The sequence below is a fragment of the Polypterus senegalus genome, chromosome 1 (assembly GCF_016835505.1).
Source record: "Polypterus senegalus isolate Bchr_013 chromosome 1, ASM1683550v1, whole genome shotgun sequence".
Taxonomy (NCBI): Eukaryota; Metazoa; Chordata; class Cladistia; order Polypteriformes; family Polypteridae; genus Polypterus; species Polypterus senegalus.
The window spans coordinates 149,234,937-149,257,784 of NC_053154.1; the positions used below are offsets into that span (position 1 = coordinate 149,234,937).

Genomic DNA, 22,848 nt, shown 5'->3' on the forward strand with positions numbered 1-22,848 from the left:
ATTATTGCAAAGCTATTCAAACTACTTTAATGTATGAAAATGTGCTGTATAAGTAAATGTTACTGTTGTTGTTTAATGTGATTTATGCTTTAAATTGCCAGGCAAATATGGATGTGTTTAATTGCTATATTTACATAACTTACATCTAAATTTAGACCTTTCCTCATATAAGTATGTCAGCTTGCAGTAGAGATGTTAGACTCTGCATAGAGTTGTGAGACAAATATAAACATCAAGAGACAATCTACAAGACAGAAGATAGAACAGAAGGTCAAGCACCACATACAATATAACACGCAACATGACAAATATTCTGTTTACCAAATGAAAGGGGGAAAGCAGGGGTGTATGTGGAACTGGATGGGCTTCTAAATAGTGTTTGAATAGCATGTGTCGGAGGTGACTTGGGTGGCGACCCGGCCTGGGATGCCCAGGAAGACCAGAAGAGCTTTGAAGTTCTACCCTGTAGGGGCCTGTGGCAAACTTCATCCAAGGCAACTTACAACAACTGAGAGGAACTGAATTGGAACACAGGCATGTAATGTGACTTGCTCATGGTTACAGAATGTCAATAGAACTTGCATCCTGAGGTTTTAAGATCAAAAGTCCAAAGCCCCACCAATTCAGAATGTGAAACCTCTCAAAGAACCAAAATTCAGGCCAGGACCCACCCTATGCTTACTAGAACTACTCTCACCCTAGGCAGCCTGACCTCAAATATAACAGGAAGGTTTCAGCCTATTCAGGCCCAGGAAAGGAATCTGGTTTCAAAAGTCCAAAATATTTTCCATATACTTTGTGATATACAAAAATCACCTTCAAGGGAGAGAAACTGCGAACCCTCTGACTTGAATGACAACTCAAGCTGGGAATTTTTAATAATACAGATATACATTTTAAAAGGTCATAAAGGAGAAGAAGAATGACACAAGGTAAAAATAAGACAGAAGGGCCTAAAAAGGCAACACACTGCTAACTAATCTAATGTGATATTGTTATAGCTGAAAACAGAATTAATATTCAGTTAGTCAGTCATTATCCAACCCACTATATCCTAACTACAGGGTCACGGGGGTCTGCTGGAGCCCATCCCATCCAACACAGGGTGCAAGGCAGGAACCAACCCCAGGCAGGGCCCAGCCCACTTCAGGACACACACCCACCACACACTAGGGACAATTTAGAATCGCCAATGCACCTAACCTGCATGTCTTTGGACTATGGGAGGAAACCGGAGTACCCGGAGGAAACCCACGCAAACACGGGGAGAACATGCAAAGTCTACGCAGGGAGGACCTGGGAAGCAAACCCGGGTCTCCTAACTGTGAGGCAGCAGCGCTACCATTGCGCCACCATGCCGCCCCAGCTTAAGGGCTATTTATATTGATTTGCATATTCAAAGAGGTGTAATTCTGGGAGGAGTTGGGGTGGGACAGCAGGCGCGTGCACGAGGGTTACTTTTCACGCTGAAAAGATGGGATTTATTTAGCGGAAGAACGTGGAAGTTGGCAAACACACAGATTCCTGCATCTGGATTTTTCTATGCATAAGCACATTTCGACTTTTGTGCTTACGTCATGTTATAGAGCGAATTCTACGCACGGTGTTATGCATGAGGCCCCAGGACATTGCTATGATGGAGAAACAATACCAGGGAAACTGGAATCCGTCAATGCTATCTGACTACTGTTGGACACTGCAACGTAATGCACCAGACATTGAATACAAAAAAAAATCAGGAGCCCAAACTCCTTTTAATTTTGTTGAATTTAATACCTTATGCGAAAGATAAACATGACTAAATACATTATTGTCAGTAAACATATAAATGTCTATTTCCCAGAGATCCTACGTGATGCAGTAAAACCAAAACTATATTTGTGCAGTAGGTACCTGTCACAATCAGCAAAAACTTTTCAGGAAGCAAGACTTTTCAAAAAAATTGTTTTGCAGTGTTATTAATAGAATTTTATATTCAATCCTGTAAGACACAGGGAGCAAATGAAGACAAAGCAGGATGGGTGTTATGTGCTCGCTGTTGCTGGTTAGTGAAAGGACTCTTGGAGCAGAGATTTGAATCAACTAGAGCTGTGATACAAGGTTAAAAGTGGCACCAATCAGTAGGGAGTTACAATAATCGATGTGGGATGTGATAAAAGCATGGACAAGATTCTCATCATTACAAAAGGAGAAGAATGAGCAAACACAGGATATGTTACGGTGGCAAAAGTAGGAACGTTTGTTAATGTGGTTTATGTGAATAAGATAGGAAGGAATCAAAACTAACAGCAAGATTCCTTAAATCAGAAGAAGGTCTGATGAGATCACCATCAACAGTGACTGAGAAGGAGCTCTTTCTTAAGTAGCGTTTTAGTGCCAATTTGCAGGAGTTCAGTTTTATTGTAATTTAATGTTAAATAGTTCTGTTTCATCCATGTATTAATTTCATTGAGGCAAAGTGTGAGCTACGAATGATATGTCCAAAGGGAAGCAGATAGATACAGAAGAGAAGAGGGCCAAGGACAGAGCCATGAGGAACTCCATGTGTGACTGGGCTGAGCTGGATCTGCTCTCGGTATCATCTCTTTCTGTTCCCACAGCCATGTGAAGACACCCAGTGAGAGCATCTGACTCTGCCCTCTCAGCTGGAGGAGTATAAAAGCAACACATTCACAAAAGTAGGGTCTCATTCTGGACTGATGCTTGAAAGAGATGAAGCTCCAAACCAGCCCTGATCGCTTTAAGCATCCAGCTAATTATAAGATATATTTTATAGAAGCACCATCATGTGCTGTTTTTGCTTGAGTGTTTTAGTTTTAATTAAATGGGGTTACCTGGCTGGAGCCCCAACATTATTTGGAATCAGTTCTCATACCTTGCATGACCACACTGCATTGAAAATACATACATAAAAAAACCTAAACACGGCAAACCTAGACTTGTAGAAATGGGATCCAGAAAAATCTTTCATAGTCTCCTGCATTTAACACTTTTTTTCCACCAATTGGTCCCCCAGGTGTGCTATAAAATTTCAGACTCACCTGCCTGAAGTCAGTATCTATTCAGACGTGTTTTTCCAGAGATCAAATTAAATTAAACCTCTGCTTTACCTGGCCGTTTTTTTGTAATTTGGGGGAAAAGTATTATGGCATTAGTATATAATAGTGAAACAATTTGAGACCCTAGGGTTTTTATTTATATATTTATATTCAAATACTGCATATCCTTTATCAACCTGGGTTTGGGGTTGTCAGGTTCTTCTTCTTGATGTTAGTGTTTCTGTATCTGGTTGATTTAATATTCTTATAATTGTTTTACACCCTCTTGTTACACCATTTTTGCTTATTTATGGGATTTGACAGTTTTGCAGATTCATGTAGGGGTTGCTAGATGTCAAAGGTCACAAATTTGTGTCATCATGAGTCAAAGGATATAAAGATCAGCATCTTGAATCCCTCAATTGTGCAATGTTACAGGTTTCAAAAGAAAAATAAAAAGAGAGGATATGTTTCAAGTCTTCACAACTTTAAATACTGTAGGTTTCAGGTTTTGACTATGACTTAAAATGTACATTTTGGGTTTACAGTATACTAGGTTTTCTGTCTTTGTCTTTTTCTTTGTTTAAGACTTCTGTTTAGCTCCTGGCCCTTCCTCTCCTGTGGCATTCCATTCACTGGCACACAACAGATGTGAGGACCTGACTAAAGCCACTAGCTCCTAATGAGCACAAAGCTGAAAAATAGAAATAAAAACAAATCACATTTGCAGCATGCTCAAAAATGTTGAGGAACAGCATGCAAAAGCATGAAAAAATACAATAATTGCTAAAGGAAGAGAAAATAAATTAAAAACACCCAAATTACATAGTAAAGAAAATAAAAGAAAAATCAAAGGAGATGGCAACTTTACCATGCTTCCTACTTTAATGGAAGAAAATGGCCACTGTTATGTCATGCATTGACTCATATACTCATTGCTGCTGTTCCACATAGGCTTATCCTTCATGGATATTGGAAACAGTTTAAGAGGATCAGCCAGACAAAGCAGTAGAGTAAGGAAAACAAAAATCAAAAAACAAAAAAACGCTGACCAATGCAGGGATGTTCAGATTGCTCTGGTTTACTCATGGGACCCCCTCCTTTAGACAGGATAAGAAGAAATCAAATATTCTCAAATACCCAGTGCATCATCTTATGGACTACATCCTGACTGTCGTTTGATGTTTGTTATTTTTCTTGAGCACATCAGATGCGGGTTTAAAGAGACTGAAGCAGATGTTCATATAATTCACCACAAGCACCCAGGGATCTGTAAGTTAGCATGAAAAGAAACATTTCCTACTTTCTGCTACTCTCAGCCACAAATACTGTGAAGATTAGTACAATGAAAACAGATTGACCTTTTTCTTCTAATTTATCTCAGGGGATTATGTAAGAGCACAATATGAAGTGTTAGGCATGCATATATTTCTTTTATGTCTAATAACAGGAAGCCACCCTCTGCCTCAGGGTTTGCAGTGAAACTGACAGCAGGGAAAATGGGAGTCATTACACCTGAATAAAGGTGAAACATGTGGGCCCATCTGCAAAGTGGGAAGCAACTTAGTCAAGAAAGAGTCTGAGCAGATGTAGGTGGCTCCCTGTCCTCTCAGGGTTCACTTCTACATGGCTTGCCTTATGGCTATTAAGACCCTTAATGAAGCCATTGTTCAGTGTTGTGGGAGTCAGAACTTCACAAAGGCAATGGGCCTGGAAAGACAACTTTCCTGTCTTGCATGTAAGATCTGCTTGATGAGCTTTGCTGTAATTGTTTTATTACTGCCGCTTTTGGGCCTCATGTTGTCTCAGCTCTGCTGTCAGTTCTTGTAGTCGGTTTACTTCCATGTGCCTGACTTGATTGCTGTAACCTCTCACCTGATGCCATGTTACCTGCAGTGTCACAGAATTTCTTAGTTTTAAAAGTCACTTTGTATTACATTCTTTGTAAAGTGCCTTCTCAAGTTGCTTGTTGTGAAAAGCTTTTTTATATATATATATATATATATATATATATAGTGAAAATCATCCGGCTCAACATACTTGAAGAGGTTTGGGGCAACCACCCGTATATTATTCCTGTCTGCAATGGGTTGATTTTTTAACAAGAGATGTTTCTCTGTTGGAGTCTGGAACTGAACTGCTGAAGGTTTGCAAAGATGGGGGCTTTACAGGATCAAACCGGAAGTGATGTGTAGGAACCAGAAGTGACTTGGGGGAACTGGAAGTGATGCTCTTCTAGGTGAAGTCGTACAGGTTTTCCCACGGCTGGTCTGCAGAGAAAACAGGAGAAGGTTTAGTGCACCCCGCCACCCCCTGGCCTGGCGTGGAATTACCTTTGCTTGGTCCATACAACGTCCTCCTACTTGCACGTGTGTGACAATATATATATATATAGAGAGCAAAAAAAAGAATGAAGCCTAAATAGAGGTCATTTTAGAAGCACATTATTGCCTCTAACATCTCACTTGCAGCTAAGCAAAACACAGATTTACTAATACAGGTTGAGAATTCCAAAATCTGAAATGCTCCAAAATTCGAAACATTTTGAGCTTCAACATGACACCAACTGTATTGCTTCTAATTTTATTTTAATGCTGTGCGGATGGAAACAACATACTGTATATGCAGAATATTCATTCTGAGCTGGGTGGGGCAGGATACACAATTGACACCTGGAATTAGACATCCCTGTGAAGCAGCAAGTGCTATCAAGAATCATCACTCGGTCGACTATCAGGGAGGAGCGGGGAGTCCCTATGAAGTGACCCTGGATAGATGCTGTATGGCAGTTTCAATGTGCTACTCGGGAGTTTTGGGAGTGAAACAATAACACCGGTGCTATGCTTTAATGGAACGTCACTGGTTATGGTTAACATAAGCAGCTTCATTCTCACTAGAGTCAATAAGATTAAATAAACTTTATTAATCCCATGGGGAAATTCAGATGGATACAGACTCACAGGACAGATGATACAGCCAACCAATCAATAAATAAGTAAATAAAAGAAACTTAACAAGTACTTTGGCTGGAAGCTTTGAAATGCCTGATAGCACTGGGCAGAAAAGACCCCCAAAGGCATTTCTTAGCACATTAGTTGCCCTTACTGCAATATGAGTAAGGCCAATTGCTCCCATTATTCTATAAAAACTGCTGCATGTTGCCTTTTTATGTGGGCAAAAACCTGATATATTTTATGTATTTGCACTCCCACCATACAAAAACTGAATGTAGCATCTCATCGGTCGATTAATGGCTTCCAGGACAGGGAGCATGATGGAGTGAAATATGGCAGAGATATTCCTGACCTGTTGGCCAGTTAAGTGAGAAGTGACAGCAGGTTGCCTAAACTGACGAAAAACCAAAAATACTCTTCAATGCAAATAATAAGCTTTGGCCATCTTAAAAGAGAACTGAAATACGCTCTGTACATCATATTTATTGCTTCCGAGGTTTAATGTTTGTCACTTCAACGCACATTATAATAACAGCTCAGTAACATGAATTATTAAAGGCATGAGTCAAGATTTAGCTGGTGTGATTGCCTTCCCCTACTTGACCAAGACTGTCCAAGATATCTCATTATGTATGTGCAAATATTCCAAAATCTGAAAAATGAAATACTTCTGTCCCCAGACATTTTGGATTAGGGATACTCAGCCTGTAATAAGTAGACCCCTGGTAAACTAAAGCATTTTTGTGCACCACCTCCTTCTTTCCTCTTATGACTTCTTCTTGCTTCTTTAACAGCTCTCATTTGTGTGAGGCCAAACATGGCCATGTCTTACATTATCTACCCTGCATACTTTCTTCCAGGCAGCAGTACAGTTATGTGAATTATTAAGACCTATTTAATGAAAACATTATTAAAGCCACAGATGGAAGCTTGCGGGCTTCTTGCTGATCTATAACTTTAGCTCAGACGGAGACGTTTTCTGAGTGTGCTTGCTGAAGTTATACCGCTTTAACAGACAATTAGCTACTAATGCAAGTGCACCCTTTTTTCTGAACTGTTGAAAGATGTGCAATTCTTCAATTCACTCTATTATTCATGAACATCCTTCTTCTGCATTGTCAGGATTTTTTTTTGCTGAAGGGCTGAATTTTAAGAAATCCATAAAGGAGAAAGGCATAGGGCACATTTAACAAACTTGTGTTAAAATTTCAATAATAGGTCAATTTTGTACATTGTTAGAAAAGCAACAGATTATTGAGTAAGTGAGCAACCAATGAATACATTTGACAAAGAACGCATAAAAGCAAAAGTAGTTCAAACATCTCTTTAACGTTACTTGGTGTATCAAAAACCTCATAAAGATTTTACACTTTCTGAAATTATTACATATGTTTCATAAAATTAAGTTTCAAAAAGCACAAGACATATTAACCTACTAGTATATTCATCAATAGTTCCCGAAGGTGCTGCCGCTATAGAAATCATCCTGCATTGTTCCTGTTCCAAAGAAGGTAGGCGCCTCTTCACCTAATGACTACAGACCAGTGGCACTTATGTCGCATATCATGAAGGCCTTCGAGAGACTAGCTCTTAACTGTATGAGTCCACTTGTGGTATACCACCTGGGCCCATTGCAGTCTGCCCATCGTACAAAGATTGGAGTGGAGGATGTAATTATCTACCTGCTCCACACGGCTTATTCACACCTCGGCAAAGCTGGTAGCACTGTGAGGATTGTTTTTTGATTTCTTCAATGTCTTCAATGTTATCCAGCCATCCCTATTAAGATGTGCTGGTGGATGAGCCTATGGTGTCCTGGATAATGGACTATCTGTCAGGCAGACCACAGTTTGTAAGGTTCAAGGACTGTGTTTCTGGTATGGATGTGAGCAACACTGGGGCACCACAAGGGAACAGTCCAGTCTCCTTTTCTCTTTACTTTGTACACCTCCGACTATAAATATAACAACAGGTCATGTTACTTGCAGAAATTCTCAGATGATTCTGCACTTATGGGGTGCATTGATAAATGAGATGAGACAGAGTATAGGAATCAGGTGGAGAACCTTGTTTTTGGTGCAAAGGGAATTGACTGCATCTTAACATTAACAAAACCAAGGAACTAGTTATTGACTTTCACCTCACCAAAGAGCCTCCATGTACTGTCACTATTCAAGGAGTGGATGTAGAGCTTCATCCCTCCATCCATTCATTCATCTATTACCTAATCAATCAATTAAGCCCCCTATAATTTATATTCATGAATTCCCCTATCAATTACCTGAAAAAGTTAATCAAATCCAACTGTTCAGGTAATTGGTTCATTTATTAATCAAATCAGCTACCTGATCGACCAATTAAACTGATCCACTTGTCAGTAATCTTCTCAACCAATCACTTTTATCCACTGGTTCATTCATCACTTATCTGATCAATCAATCAAATTCAAGTATCCAAAAATTCATCAGTTATCTTGTTAGGAAATTATTTTCATTTATCCATTTATCCATCATGCAATGATTATCAATTCAATAAATCGATCAAATAAATCCATCTCCCAGTCCTGATCAATTACTTGTATCTATAAATCCATCCACCAGTCCATATATATAGGCTCATAGGATCATCATTGTCACACGTACAGAGCACAGTGTATAGGTTTATCAGGTTAAACCAATTACAGTCATTCATCTGCCATTTACCAGAGAAATCAATGATATCGATCCTTCCATGCATCCATCACTTGATTGAGGTATTAACTCTATTCATTCAGTCAGTTGTATGGTCATATGTGAATCAACCGTTTGATCGGCAAAGCAGTATTTTATACACTATCCATTACAGTGAGCACATTATTAAAATAAAAAATGCTACAAAGATTAAATAAAATAATAATAGCTGTTTCCAGCAAAAATATTTACAAATTAAGAATTTTAATTAAATTATCCTGAAGAATTAAATTCCTATTACAGAGTGTCATGTGCGTGCGAATGGGAGACAGCTTACAGACTTTATTACAAAATAAATATAATCATCTGCCAAGCCTGGGGTTGGCACTGTAGACCAAATATTTATCTTTGTTTTTGTGTCATTTTACAGTGGCTTAGTCATTTGGATTTTTGTTGAGAAATAAAAGAACAGCAAGACCTGAACACTATCATCACCACCATGGCTGCTGAGCTCCAGTCCCTAAGGGTCCATGTAGGGGAACAATGGATAGATACAGCTTGTCGAGACCGAAGTACAGAACCAAGCTCTGTCCCAGGTATTACCGCTTTACACGGATGATGAAACAGAAATAGAATCTTATATCATTTTCTTAGAGCATGCAGCTATCTGACAGCACTGGAAGAAAGCGGAGTGGGTAAATATATCGGTGCTGTCCATGTATGCCGAAGCCCAGGAGACCTACTATGACCTCTATAAGAAGGCCGCCACTGATTATGATTGCCTTAAGACCGAGGTATTAAAGAAATATAGTGTCACCCCAGACAAGAGTGGAAGAGTGGAAATTTGACCCAGAGCAGCTATCATGTTCCCAGATCTTCAGTCTTGGGAGAGGTAGGACATTGGCTGCGACAGAACGTCAGTGACTCCAAAAAGGCTGTTGAACAGGTTGTATATGACATTTTTGTCAATACCCTCCCTGAGTTTCTTGCTTGGCTAGTCTGGTGACATGAATTTAAAAACAAGGACAATCTCACTGAGACCCTCGAGCAGCAATGGGTTGTTTCACAAAGTGAGCATGTGAAACAGTCCGCTTGTCAAACCTCCTGGATGGGATATGTCACCTATCCAGAGCCCACCTGCCATGACACGGAGCAAGACCAAAGGAGAAGCAATATGCCTCCCTCTGCTGTTTCAAGTGTGGGGAGGCCAGACACACCATCCTCAACTGCCCTCACTTCGATGACTTGATGGACTGTAGCTTGATGCGAGGAGGGAGGCACTGTGCAGTTGCTAACCCCTTATATCTTCCTTGTACAGGAGTGGTGGTAGTAAACAGCCACATGGTTACCACACTCATGGACTCTGGCAGCAACATTTTAATTGTTGTTCACTGTTATGTTCATCTGTGACAGTGGAAGGCCGACAAGACCAGTCTAACTTTTCCACAGGGAAACTCAGTGGTACAGGTCAGCCTCATGCATCATCACCTATGAGGGTACCACTCGTACAATACTGTGTACAGTCCTGCATAATCTATCATACCTGGTAATATCAGGGCAAGACTGGTCAAAAATCAAAAGTGGAATAGCACAATGCACTCCTGGGTATTCTCTGGGTCTCATTATGGAGAGGGGAAGCTGCCATCGCAACTGTGATGTCACCACAGACAACGATGGCACGTATTGGTCGATCGCCACACCCCTTGAGGTCACCATGGATCCTTTCTCTGCTCTGCACTTTCAGTTTCAGCAAACTTTGGCTTCTTTTACAGGGGAACAATGGAACGACAATTCCCTAAAGTCTGCCAAAACTGCAGTTGTTCTGATAAACAACTCAATATCTCTGGTGGCACTGAATATCTAATGCCACCAGGGCTGCATTTTGTTATTAACAATGATTTAGTATATCATGTCGTAGAACAAGAAGGTGAGATGCGGTCACTGTTTCTAGTCCCAAAGACCTTTCGGCAGCAGGTTTACAAGCTAGTTCACACCCATCTCCTAGGTGCCCACCTGGGAGCAAAGAAAACCCTTATGCATATCAAGCTCAGATTTTACTGGCCAGGGATCAATGAGGAGGTCTGCCACTTTTGTGCTTCCTGTCTGAAGTGTCAACTGCAGTAGATTCCCAGGAAGGACTGCACCCTTCTAATTTCCATACCCCTCATGGACATCCCATTTGGACTCATAGGGGTCAACATTGTTGGGCCCTTTGAACCCTCAGACAGAGGACACTAGTAAATTGTCATATTAGTAGATTACGCTACACAATACAGTATGCTGAAGCCATCCCATTGAGAGCAGCTAATTCCAAGAACATCACACAGGAATTTGCTATTCATCTCAGAGATGTTCAGAGAAGTTGATAGATTACTCATGATTAAACACTTAAAGACCTCAGTATACCACCCTCAAACAGATGGTCTAGCAGTGTGATTCAACCAGACACTCAAGAAAATGCTGCAGAAGGTGGTCAATAAGGATAGGACTAACTGGGATCAGTTGCTTACCTGGAAGTTCCCCAAGCCTCCACGGGCTTCTCACCCATTGAATTACTATATGGGAAACAACCCCAGGGGTTATTGGATATTGTTAAAGACAGTTGGGAAGAAGAGGCACTCCCATCCACAAATTTATTGGAATATATTGCCAGTTATGTGGGAATGTGGGAGTTATGCCAAAAATGTGACCTACACTAAAATAACAAATGGAAAGGGTACAGTGAGCACAGGCCCATCGTTACAATCGTGGCACATCTCTCCGTAAGTTCTATCCTGGAGATTGTGTCATGGTCCTTGTTAAGTTAAGGAGAGGAAAGGTCTTGTCAACTATTTGGTCAAACAGCCCAATCGTCAACCTTACTGAAACTGTGGAAGGACTGGGACCCGAGTCCCATTCTAGTCAGCCCCGTTCTTACATTGCTTATAAACCAGTCCTTAACTTCGTCTCCGATTTAACAGCCAAATAGCAACAGGAGTTCAAAACAGTTATTCTGTTTCTTCTGAAGATGGTGAGTGAAAGACCTCTTTGTGCGTGATATTGTGACAGAGCTGGGGGCAGTCATCCAGGAATGCCCATATTGACTCCCAGGGCAAAATGTACAGAAGTGGAACTTGAGATTAAGGGAATACTAGAACTTGGTATGTATGGTGGAGTGATATTTTGTATATAAGTTGATAAATATTTTGTATGTCTTTATTTGAAACAATCGGTATCCACTAAACGAGGACAGGTGTTAAAGGCATTGGGTGAACCAATTTGTCTGAAGTATGGCTGTTTGGGATTGGTTTTGAATCAGAGGGATTCTGTACCACGATGCCCTAATGACCGAAGGATTTGGGCAGAATGTATAAATTGGTCAATCTACCTCTCTCTCTCTCTCTCTCTCTCTCTCTCATACACACCATGGCCATGAAGAGAACACAATGAGGACACAATGAGGAGCACAACTTGGCAGCGATATTGAGACAGGCATGCGGCCTGTCCTAAAGAAAGCTGACTAGAAATGATGACTTAACCAGAGACATTTAATTATCTACAAATCTGTGTGCTGCCTTAAACTATACATCTAGTATTTCTTAGTTTGTATGGTTGCCAATATTCACATGTACTTTGCTTCATTATTATTATTTTATGAATATTATTAATAATATATTATTAACATGTGTAACTTAACTCCTGCTTGTCCTTTTACTCTGTAATCGCCTGAGGTTATAGATGTAGAAGGGAAGGTGGAAAGAAGTTATAAAGTACAGTACCTTATAAACAGTGGTATGTCTATTAGATTTGAGGTATTCTGATAAAGTCTTCACAATAAAGACTACAGTTCAGTGTTGAATACCTCATCATGTTTCTGAGTTGAAAACTGTTGGAGCAGGAAACCAGGTATGCAGTGGTGAAATAGGAGGCTCTGGCAATCAAGTGGGCTATTAACCAACTGAGGCATTACCTCCTAGGCTATGAGTTCACTTTGTCACCAACCATTCCCCTCTCAAGTGGATGGTGGTGCATAAGGAGTTAAACCTGAAAATCACAAGGTGGTTTGTAGACCTCCAACCTTACTGCTTCAAAATCCCTCATTGCTCGGTTGCCCTCCACGGCAACACCAATGGCATTTTTTGGGTTCACAACCTCTTGGTTTGGACTGCCCAACCAGACAGGTCTCTGCCTGGGGTGGGGACAGTTCAGGAGGGTTGTGTCACATGCATGCACATGGGGGACAGCTTATGGGTTTTAGTAAATGTAATTATCTGCAGAGCCAGGGGTTGGCACTGTTCTATGATCCTTTCTCTCTTTCTCCCTCTGCCATCCTGGTGATTGACAACCCTATCATCACTGATGTCATCTCCGGTGTCCATCCTCATGGACCTGCCCCTATCCTTCATAAAAAAGCAAACCAGTTACCTACTTCGGGAATATTTGGACTTGTGTCTGTAAGGACATCACCACGACTAATTTCGAGTTTATTCTTCACAGCTGTCAAATTAAACAGGGTTATCAAGATAGTACCCCCAATATTTATTTATGTTTACTTGTCATTTTATAAGAGCCACAGGGGCAGAGCCTACCCCATGAGTTTATAGCAATACACAGAAACAAAGCCTGAGCGTTTTGCCAATCTAATACCCAGCCTGGATACTGAGGGCTAACATTTGGGCCATCACACTGCCCATGGGAAATTATAAGAAGCAGACATTGTGACCATTTGAATTTCCCATCCAATTTTTCTTGGTGAGTTTTGGCAGGAGCAGCAGTGGGAAAAAAACAAAACCAGTTGTTAATGTCACTAATATCCATCACAGAGACAGGATGTAAAAATGATCCTTTGTCCTTTATTCCCCCATTTTTTTAATGCTTTTTTCAGTTTATGTAAAAAATAGTAATATCATAGCATTTTTGGGGGCATATGTGACCACAGAATATCCCAGCAACAAGGAAACAGTCCTGAACAACATGACAGTCCAATGCAGGGCACATTTACTGTAGGACTAATTTGGAATCGCCAATCAACCTAAGCAGCACGTCTTGAAGGAATTCTCACAAAGACATGGGGAGAATGTGTAGACTCCCCACACACAACGGGCTGGTATGGGATTCTGGGTCCATGGCGCAACAACAGTGCTGCCCATGTGCCATCCTGCCTGTCATAGCAATACTGATTTAATTTAGCATACTAATGAAACTGTAAACAAGAGAAAATATAATTCCAGGAAGCCCAGCTGCTGTTTAGTAAAACCAATTTCATTTTATTGTAATGGTTTTTGTGCAGTTTGGAGCTTTTCTTCTAAATGGACCTTGTTTTGTAGACTCACAGGTTTTAAGGCTGCTACCAAAAAATGAATGTTACAATGTGTTTGAACCCAGTAAGAACACAGCTCAAAGTGATTGCAACAAATACCAGAGCTGTTTTGTAGGAATGCAGCCTTCCATTTCTGCAGAGCCTGAGAAAGATAAGGTCAATGCCGCTAAGATGCCTCTCAAGTGTGATGGGAGTTTCTGAGGAGGCACCATGGAAAGGGCACAAATGATGAGCTACACATTACTCTGAGAAATGAACTTCACTCTCTCAAACGATTGGATTTGTGATTGTTGGTCATCTGTTTCTTCCTCCTCAGCTTTCTGGCTCATTCACAATCGCAGCAAGCCTTCTGGCCATTGAATGCCTGTTGAGCTTTGTCAGAACTCCTTCACTCCCTTATTGGCTTTCCTGCTCCTGATCAGGACCTCTTACCTATGAATGGCTTCTTTAGCTGGGTGATCTTTTTAACCTTTGTTTCCATGATGTAGATTTCTGTATTGTGGGGTCTAAAAGTTCCTTGTTTCTGACTGGCTTGTTTGCCCAGTGCTGTTTGAACTTTTAGAGCCAGATCTTAAAAGCTTCTATTTAGATGTAGAGTACACTTTGAATGCATTGCACTTTTAGAAACGTTTATCTTCTATTGCTTGCATAGTTGTGTGAATATTTGGTAAATGTCCCCTGTGCTTTCCTCAGAGATGATAGTTTGGATTTTCTGGAATCAGGCACAGAGCACTAGTGTGACCAAAACACTGCCCAAACACTCAGAAATTATACTGTAGCTCTACAATATTTCTTTATTTTAATCTGATATCATCAAGAGTTTCCTAGATGCAAAGTTTGAACTCTACCCAATGGAAGGAATAGCAAGGTGGTGTATTCTGAAACCAATGTTATTATTTTTTTTACTAAATACTATAATAGAGTGTCATGTATACATCATTCTGGCTTGCAGAGTTTCTTAATTCAGCACGTCTACAACTTTCTTTTGTAAAAATAAAATTTTTTGGCATTGAACCCAGAAATCCTGCATGCACAATACTACCATGATAAATGTGTCCTAATAGCATAGTTATGTGAAACATTCGTTGAAAAAATCTACAATCTACAGTTGTGCTTGAAAGTTTGTGATCCCTTTAGAATTTTCTATATTTCTGCATAAATATGACCTAAAACATCATCAGATTTTCACTCAAGTCCTAAAAGTAGATAAAGAGAAACCAGTTAAACAAATGAGACAAAAATATTATACTTGGTCATTTATTTATTGAGGAAAATGATCAAATCTATACTAATAAAAGGCAAAGCCCTCACTGACTCACTCACTGACTCATCACTAATTCTCCAACTTCCCGTGTAGGTAGAAGGCTGAAATTTGGCAGGCTCATTCCTTACAGCTTACTTACAAAAGTTGGGCAGGTTTCATTTTGAAATTCTACACATAAGGGTCATAACTGGAAGCTATTTTTCTCTATATACTGTAATGGACTTTAGCTCGATCGCCGTGGGGGGCGGAGCTGCGCGTGACATCATCACGCCTCCCACGTAATCACGTGAACTGACTGTGACCGCAGTACGTAGAAAAGAAGGAAGAGCTGCAAAGAGCGCTGAAGAAAAACGCATACAAGCTTACTCATAAGTGCAGCTACTGTGGAAACAAAGCACGGCAAGTTTATAGACACGCTTCCGCTGCCGTTTGTCATGCCTTCGTCGAATACTTTATTCGCGAGATACAAGTTTAATGAGAAGACACGAGGTATAAACAAGACTTTGGATCACTTTGTAATGGAGTTAAAATTGCTGTAGCGAGAAACTTTTAAGTGCCGGGTCTTAGCTAACATTAAATAAAGCCGTAGACATCGCAACATCACACAAGAGAGCAGCTCACGTGAACTGACTGAACGCAGTACGAGTGATCACTTCCATGAATCAAACCTGTTCAAAAAACGCATTACACAATTGACAAGGTAGGAAAAGAATATGCTCCGAGCTGAGCTCCACAGCTAACGCGGTCTTGGAAGCAACTTCGTCACGCTGCCACCAAATACTCACAGAAAAATCCACAAGTTAATACACACAATGTCTCTAGAGTTTCTCCACACTCAATGTATTCCTCGCATCCCTGTTACACCCTCTGACCTCCCATTTCAATTCAAATGCCTCAAATGTCCAGTAAGGCTCTGCTTCACAATGACAATTAATAAGTCTCAGGGACACACCCTACAAAAGGTTGCCATTGATTTGAGGCAACATTGCTTTCCTCCTGGACAAAACTATATGTTGCATTTTCAAAAGTAATCTCAGTGCACAGCTTGGTCATATTACAACCGGACTGCTGAAATGACAAAGTGGTATACAAAGAGATCCTTAACAGATAGTTATTGGTATATTTTCCCTCAGTTTAAAAAGGTTTTCTTTTCTTCTTAATAAAAATTTAAAAGTAGTTCTTCGTTGCTGCAAAGCGCGGGGATTTTGCTATATACAGTATATATATATGTAGATATATATGTACAGTATGTATGTATGTGTATATATGTATGTAGATATGTATATATATATGTGTGTATATATGTAAATATATATATATATGTAGATCTGTATATATATATTGTGACAGTTGGGGGCAGTATCGCTCCCTTGAACCCTCAGGTACCACGCCAAGCACCAGATAAAAGTGCTACAATAAATCTTTTTATTATAATAATGTGCACTAAGCACCCTCCACTCCACACTACTCATTAAACAATCACAAATACTCAATAAACCAACCCTCCAGCTCCCAGACGCGTTGCCTTCCTACCACCCAGCTCAGCTCGCCATCTGGGAGCTCCCTTAGTCCTTTTATATTCCCCGACCCGGAAGTGTTCCCAATCCAACAGTCCACAAGTCCTTATTCCTTGCAGGTCAGGGTAAACAATGCTTTTCCTCACCCCGGAAGCCCGTCGCTCTTCCTGTGACGAATTTCCGGGTTATAGTGCGCAAACGAGTCCACTGGCCACCCGACAGCGACTCCCAGTGGCCCCCAAGGTATCCAGCAGGGCTGTGCATAAAAACTACATAGTCCATGAGGCCCTGCTGGAATTCGGGTCCCGTCCATGCTCTCGGGAGAGCTCCTCCTTCTTTAACACACTACTTCTCCGCTGCGAGGCGCTGGTATTTTGCTAGTATTACATATTTGTGAGTGGCAAAAGTATGTGAACCTCTAGGATTAGCAGTTAGTTTGAAGGTGAAATTAGAGTCAGGTGTTTTCAGTCAATGGGATGACAATCAGGTGTGAGTGGGCACCCTGTGTTATTTAAAGAACAGGGATCTATCAAAGTCTGCTCTTCACCACACATGTTTGTGGAAGTGTATCATGGCACGGACAAAGGAGATTTCTGAGGACCTCAGAAAAAGAGTTGTTGATGCTCATCAGGCTGGTAAAGGTTACACAACCATCTCAATCCCACCAGTTTGGACTCACAGTCAGACAGATTATGTACAAATGGAGGAAATTCAAGACCATTGTTACCCTCCCCAGGAGTGGTCAACCAACAAAGATCACTCCAAGAGCAAGGCTTGCAATAGTCGGCGAGGTCACAAAGGACCTCAAGGTAACTTCTAAGCAACTCAAGGCCTCTCTCACATTGGCTAATGTTCATGTTCATGAGTCCACCATCAGGAGAACACTGAACAACAATGGTGTGCATGGCAGGGTTACAAGGAGAAAGCCACTGCTCTCCAAAAAAAATTGCTGCTCATCTGCAGTTTGCTAAAGATCACATGGACAAACCAGAAGGCTACTGGAAGAATGTTTTGTGGACGGATGAGACAAAAATAGAACTTTTTGGTTTATGAAAATATGCCTCCCTCTGCTGTTACAAGTGTGGGGAGGCCAGACACACCATCCTCAACTGCCCTCACCTCAATGACTTGATGGATTGCAGCTTGATGCGAGGAGGACGGCACTGTGCAGTTGCTAACCCCTTATATCTTCCTTGTACAAGAGTGGTGGTAGTAAACAGCCACATGGTTACCACACTCATAATTCATATTATGAAAAGTGTTATGTTTGGAGAAAGGAAAACACTGCATTCCAGCATAAGAACCTTATCCTATCTGTGAAACATGGTGGTGGTAGTATCATGGTTTGGGCCTGTTTTGCTGCATTTGGGCCAGGATGGCTTGCCTTCATTGATGGAACAATGAATTCTGAATTATATCAGAGAATTCTAAAGGAAAATGTCAGGACATCTGTCACACCAGATACGGAAAGCAAAGGTTCACACACTTTTGCCACTCACAAATATATAATATTCGATCATTTTCCTTAACAAGTAAACAACCAAGTATAATATTTTTGTCTCATTTGTTTAACTGGTTTCTCTTTATCTACTTTTAGGACTTGAGTGAAAATCTGATGATGTTTTAGGTCATATTTATGCAGAAATTCCAAAGGGTTCACAAACCTTCAAGCACAACTGTATCTGAGCAGTTAGTCAATTTATCATGCAGCCTTAAACTCCTATAGTGCCTTTTGCAGCAGGCACCATTGCAAAATAAAATCAGTCTCAGATATGACTAGTGTTAGTCCCATATTTGTTCAGAGTTTGTCAATCCTCTTGTCCCCCAGTGCAGGCTTAGGACCGCCATTATGAACGTTTTTATGAAGAAGATCTGCCCTTGTACCTCCCAAAGATTGCATTCAGACACAGAGTGGCGCATGATGCTTTATATTTGAACTGAAGAGCTGGAGTGAGCCAGCACCACTAATGTATAGCCTCTCACGTACTGTGGAGAAAAGGATAGTGAAAAGAAATGTACCTGATCACACGTTCTGTAAAATCTTCATTTGTCACAAAATTTAGAGTATAATCTTTTAAGTCGTAAATTATGCTAACTTTGACTGATGTCAACGGTAACTGTAATTGTACCTGATGTGCTGCCACAGAACTATGAAACACCCACATGTGGTTATGCATCAAGGAGTGATGGAGGGAAGCTTTAATGGTTTGCTAATATTTTAATCCATGCATCCAAATTTCAAACCCAATTATTCAGTTCAGGGTCTACCACCTGGCAGCACTGGTTGTAAAAAGGATCGAAGTCTAGATGGGGTGGCAGTCCATTGCCAGACACACACCCATACTCTCTCACCCCTGGACAATTTTGGGTTACCTACTGACTTTTTAGGGTGGAGTGGTGGCACTGAGGCTAGGGATCTGCACTGGCAGTCAGAAGGTTGCCGGCTCGAATCCCATAAACGTCAAAAGTGACTCTACTTCGTTGGGCCCTTGAGCTAGGCCCTTAACCTGCAATTGCTCCATCCTGGGTATGATGTCAATCTGCATCCAGACCTGCATGTAGCCCTCTAACCAGCAGGGAAAAACCTGGAGGTTGGTGGCAGAATTGGCACTCCAGCCATCATAAAAATCTCACAATGGTTCCATTCCATCTGAACTAGTGTGGTGCTGAGGTGTCACCCATTGCATGGCTGCACTTGGGTCCTAATCTGGGATCCTGAGTTGGTTTGTCATGTGGTGGGTGCGGCAATGCGCTCTGTCAGCGTGTGCTCCTAACCTCTCTTTCTACTGACCTAATGTCCATCTTTGGTATGCTAACAAGGAATATAGAAGCTGTTCAAAGCCCATCGCTTTCCTTTTATTAACTAACACACTGTCAGCTGCTCCAGAATGAGCAACAAACTACAGGTTCACTGATTATGTGCCTTCCCATCTCTTTATGCTCTTATAAATGTAATAATAGCTGTGATTATTTTGTACATTGGATCATAAGCTTGTAATTCCAGTTACTGATTAACCAGTCTTCCGGATTAGCAGACATTTAATGCATCCATAACCCTGGCCTTTAGTGACTGCAAGGGTAGGGTCTACTGTCCTGCTTCCACAAATTTAGGGTGGGTCCTTGCCTGGCCAGGATGCTTCCACACTGGAAGGACCTGAGGAGTGAGCCTATCCAGAGTATTACCTTCCCTGAAGTGCTGGGTGGCAGCCCCCCTGGGTTGCAGTGGTGCTGCAGACTCCTGTAGGTCTTCATAGAAGCTGGAGTTTGATGCAGCCCTGATGGTTCCGTGGGCGCCACTAGGGGGTGCTACAGCTCTTCCCCAACTCCCGGAAGTGCTGCTGGAAGTAGGTCAACAAGCACCTGGAGCACTACTGGGTGCCTTATAAAAGGAGCAAGCAGCCACTACTCCGGGAGCCAGAGTCGGTAGGTGGAGGACAAAGCTTGCCAGGAACAGTAGAGGCAGACAAGAGGAGAAGAGCAGAGAAGGAAGGAAGGAAGGAAGGAAAGAAAGAAAGAAAGAAATAAAGAAAGGACTGAGCATTGTGTACCATTTGGTACTGTGCTGTGGGGAGCGAAGGAAGCACCCCCACGTGTAAATAAATGGTGTGCTGTGTGGCAAACTTGTTTCCAGCCTGTCTGTGTCAGGGTTAGGGGGCTATACGCAAGCCAAGAGTTAACTCCAATTCTTTGTGTCTAAGGCATGAATTCCATGAATACAACAAACCACCTACTACTCACCATGAGCAACTCGTACTGGTAGTTGTTACAGATTCCAGATGGCACTTAAATGATAGGCCTTAAATGTCTAAATATAAACATGTGTGGCGAGTGGCTGGGGGTGGAACCCAGCCGGGACACCCAGAAGAACCAGAGGAGGGCTTACACCTCCTCCAGACACGAGGGGGCCACCACCCTGGTGGCTTTGGGGACCACGGGAACAGAGCTTAGAAGCTTAACCCTATAGGGGCCCGTGGTCACCGCCGGGGGTGCCCGGATGCCTGAGGAACCCTGACCCTCAGCACTTCCGCCACACCCTTTAGTGCTAGGGGGAAGAAGACCAGGGACACCCGGAGTGCTTCCGGGTACGCAGCCGGTACTTCTGCCACACATGGGAGAGCCAGTGGAAGGTTATCAGGAGCCACCTGGAGCTCGTCTGGGTGAGGATAAAAGGGGCCACCTCCCTCCATTTAATGACTGGAGTCAGAGCAGAGTGGATGAAGTCTTGGAGGAGAGGAGTGGAGGCGGGCCAAAAGAAAAGAGAGGCATTGTAAGACCTGGACTTTGGGGGAGTTTTGGGGTTGTATGTGGCACTTTATTCTGTATAAATTGTAAATAAAAGTGTGTTGGGTGAACTAACGATGTCTGCCTGTCTGTGTCTGGGCCAGTGTCCACACATGTTTACATCATATTTATTTGGACAACCAATGATCTTTAGGACTCTTAAGAGCCATGGAGATAAAACAAACATACACTTTTAGATTTATCCATAGCATTGTCTTGAGTACAGTGAAATTCTTATATGCATGCCTGACCAACATGCAAATCCTCCCCAGACACCTGGCGAATAAGAAGACAGGAGAGGCGCAATGTCTCAGATTAACAGCGCAGGAGCCACAAAGATGTGTTTCCAAGCCAAGCTTCTGGTCAAATGGTGACAACTTCTTGCCACTGTCTTCTTTCAGTGCCTCTGGAATGGAACGGCAGAAGTTTGAAAGGAGTGGACATGACACAGCGTAACCACAAGACGAATTTCTGAGAGTCAACAGCTTGCATGACAGGTACTTCCCAGGACAACATGTTCAAATACAGCTGAACAGATGGTCAAAGTAAGCAGATGTCATTTCCACCTGTGAAGAGATAACTTCAGGCTGCAGAACTGACAGGTCAAGTGACAGTACGAAAGCCATTGCTATAATGGTTAGGTTATGAGGAACAAATACAAGCACACAATGGGAAATAAAGAATTTTTTTATTAAATACAAAGTATTGAATTATAGGCATTTAATACAAATCAATAGTCATTGTCATTGCTTGAACATGTATTCAAGTTTGACACAAAAGTGAGGTAAAAGAGATGATAATACTAATTAAAATGAAGATCACTGCATAGTCTTTTTGTTTGATATCCTTGTGACAGATATCAGGTCTATCATATACTTTAGGACTGAAATTAAGTAACACAAGCTTGTCTCTGTTTTCAAAGTAGTTATTTATAAGAGTATCAGCAAACACAGGTTAAAAATGTAAAAATGTGATCTTATTATAGAATTGGAAGAGCTGTGTGTAAAAACCCAGAGTGAAAACTCCTCGGGTTTGAGTGTCTGAGACGCCTCTACCTGGCATAACCAAGTACAGCAGGTGTGGAGGGTGTCAGCTCTATCATGTTAAACAAATATGGAGATGTAGTCTAAGGTAAGTGCAACTGATGCCATCTACTCAATTCACCATTTGTCTAAAATGACATGGAGTGACCAGTATGCCAGTACCTTCACTTGAATTGCAGAGTAAAGAACTTATATTTTAAGATTTTTTTTCTTTGTTATCATTTACAATTTATTATTTATTTGCAATTTTACTTTTTCTTCAGATCGTGTCCAGCAGATCAATAATTCTACCAAAACTATCACATGAAGCTGGTGCTGCTGAGCAGAGCTGCTATAAGAAATATGAAAGCTTTGAGGTTGTTTGGGGAGCAAAAGAAACTCAGGCCTGTGGCAGGTGCAGCTGAAACCTGCTACAAGATGAATAACTGGTTATTACGCTTCATTAGGCCACAAGCAACATGGACGGCTCAAGGCATATTCCCTGATCTTATGTTGATATGGAGTTACGTGATACCAACTGACATCAAACCGCTGGATTACGCTCAAGCATGCTATGAGATAAACAGAATTCACATGAGATCTAGTTACATAATTCCTGCATTAAGAAATTATTCTTCTGTATAAAGTTATTGTGAAGCAGCTATGTTGAAAAGTAATTCCGAAGAAAAAAGCAATCAGGAAGTCTATATTTGAGCTCATTTGATTGTGTTTGGCATTGTGGTTACCTCCTTCTACCTTATAGAAACAGCATGCTGGGTTGAAATCCTGAGCCATGATGATGTC

General features: G+C 41.4%; 1 protein-coding gene across 1 annotated transcript in view; it reads right to left on the bottom strand.

Moving 5' to 3' along the window:
- LOC120533585 (sodium/hydrogen exchanger 9-like) overlaps nt 1-22,848 on the bottom strand; it is a 447,557-nt gene that overhangs the window by 24,672 nt on the left and 400,037 nt on the right. The gene's annotated exons all lie outside the window — the stretch shown is intronic.